The sequence below is a fragment of the Nicotiana tabacum genome, chromosome 9 (genome assembly GCF_000715075.1).
Source record: "Nicotiana tabacum cultivar K326 chromosome 9, ASM71507v2, whole genome shotgun sequence".
NCBI lineage: Eukaryota > Viridiplantae > Streptophyta > Magnoliopsida > Solanales > Solanaceae > Nicotiana > Nicotiana tabacum.
In genome coordinates, this window is record NC_134088.1 from 84450117 (window position 1) to 84452951 (window position 2835).

A 2835-nucleotide genomic window follows, 5' to 3' on the forward strand; every position below is an offset into this window, starting at 1 on the left:
TACTAGACCAGTTGCTCCACCAGTTGTCCGACCACCAAAAGATAGAGGACATGTGGGTAAGGGTCGTCCTAGAGGTGGAGGTCAGTCAAATGGAGTCCAGCCAGGTGGCGCTCCAGCTCAGTTCTATGCTTCTCCGGCTAGATCAGAGGCCTCAGATGCCGTGATTACAAGTATTATTTCTGCTTGCGGCAAAGATGCCTCAGTATTATTTGATCCGGGATCTACGTATTCATATGTGTCATCTCTATTTTCTCCATTCCTAGGTGTTTCTCGTGAGTCCTTGAGTACTTCTGTTTATGTGTCCACTCCTGTGGGCGATTCTGTTGTTGTGAACCGGATCTACCAGTCCTGTATTATTACATTATGTGGTTATGAAACTAGATCAGATCTTCTAGTGCTTAAGATGACTGATTTTGAAATTATTCTGGGCATGGACTGGTTATTTCCATATCATGTTATTTTAGATTGTCATGCCAAGACTGTTACCTTGGCTATTTCGGCATTTCCTAAGCTGGAGTGGAAGGGTTCGTCTGTTAGTTCATATAATTGAGTTATTTCTTTTATAAAGGCTCAACATATAGTTGAGAAGAGTTGTTTAGCCTATCTAGCTTATGTTCGGGATACTACTACAGAGACTCCTACTATTGATTCAGTGCTTGTAGTTCGGGAGTTCTCCGATGTATTTCCTTCAGATCTTCCAGGTATGCTACTTGATCGTAATATTGATTTCTGTATTGACTTGTCTCCAGATACCCAGCCTATATCTATCCCACCATATCGTATGGCTCCGAAAGAATTGAAAGAGCAGCTCAGACTGAGCGTATCGCCTTAGAGTGCACGGGTATTATTTGTGAAAAAAAGGATCGAACAATGCGGATGTGTATTGATTATCGCCAATTGAACAAAGTCACTATTAAGAACAAGTACCCGTTATCGCGTATTGATGATTTATTTGACCAATTGCAGGGTGCTAGGGTGTTCTCTAAGATCGATTTGAGGTCGGGGTACCATTAGTTGAAGATTCGGGATTCGGATGTTCTGAAAACTGCTTTCCGAACTAGATATGGTCATTATGAGTTTCTGGTGATGTCCTTCGATTTAACTAACGCCCCGGTAGCGTTTATGAATTTGATGAACAGGGTATTCAGGCCATATATTGATTCGTTTGTCATTGTCTTCATTGATGACATTTTGATTTACTCGCGCAGTAAGGAGGAGCACGAGCAGCATATGAAAGTAGTGCTTTTGATGTTGCGGGAACAAAAGCTATATGCTAAGTTCTCCAAATGTGAGTTCTAGCTAGAGTCTTTAGCATTTTTGGGGCATATTGTATCGGACGAGGGTATTAAGGTTGATTCCAAAAAGATTGAGCCAGTTCAGAATTGGCATCGTCCCACTTCGGTGACTGAGATCAGGAGTTTTCTAGGTTTAGCAGGTTATTATCGTCGGTTCGTGGAAGGTTTTTCATCTATTGCAGCACCTTTGACCAAATTAACCTAGAGGGGTGCTCCATTCCGATGGTCCGATGATTGTGAGGTAATCTTTCAGAAGCTCAAGACAGCATTGACTACAACACTAGTATTAGTGTTGCCTTCTGGTTCGGGGATGTATACAGTGTATTGTGATGCTTCACGTATTGGCTTGGGTTGTGTATTGATGCAGGAAGGGCGAGTTATTGCATATGCTTCACGTCAGCTAAAGCCCCACGAGAAGAATTATCCAGTACATGATTTGGAGTTAGTTGCGATTGTTCACTCTATTAAGATTTGGAGGTATTATCTTTGTGGGGTGTCTTGTGAAATTTACACTAATCATCGCAGTTTGCAATATTTGTTCAAGCAAAAGGACCTAAATCTGAGACAGCGCAGATGGCTTGAGTTACTAAAAGATTATGATATTACTATCATGTATCATCTGGGCAAAGCAAATGTGGTTGCAGACGCCTTGAGTAGAAAAACGGAGAGTATGGGTAGTTTGGCTTTCATTTCAGTAGAGAAGAGGCCATTGGCTTCAAATATTCAGTCCTTGGCCAACAGACTTGTGCGGTTGGATATTTCAGAGCCCAACCGAGTTCTTGCATGCATTGTAGCTTAGTCTTCACTATTTGAACAGATCAAGGCTCGCCAGTATGATGATCCACACTTAATGGTTCTTCGAGAAACGGTACTACGGGGTAGTGCCAAGGAAGTTACTATTGGAGTGGATGGTGTTCAGCGACTCTAGAATCGTCTATGTGTTCCTAATATGGATGGGCTGAGGAAAAAGATCCTAGAGGAAGCACACAGTTCTCGGTATTCTATTCATCCATGTGCTATGAAGATGTATCGTGACTTGAGGCAGCATTATTGGTGGCGGCGGATGAAAAAGGACATAGTTGAGTATGTAGCTAGGTGTCTAAATTGCCAGGAAGTTAAATATGAGCACCAGAGGCTAGGGGGCCTACTTCAGCAGATGACTATACCGGAGTGGAAATGGGAACGCATCACTATGGACTTTGTAGTTGGGTTGCCACGGACCTTGCGGAAGTTCGATGCAGTTTGGGTAATTATTTACAGGTTGACCAAGTCGGCACATTTTATTCCGGTTGTGACTACGTATACTTCAGAGAGGTTGGCCCAAATTTTTATTCAGGAGATAGTTCTGTTGCACGGTGTACCAATTTCCATCATATCAGATAGAGTCCCTCAGTTTACATCACATTTCTGGAGAGCAATACAGAGTGCGTTGGGGATCCGGGTAGAGCTCAGCACAACCTTTTATCTGTAGACCGACGGGCAGTCAGAGCGGACAATTCAAATTTTGGAGGATATGCTCAGGGCATGTGTGATTGACTGT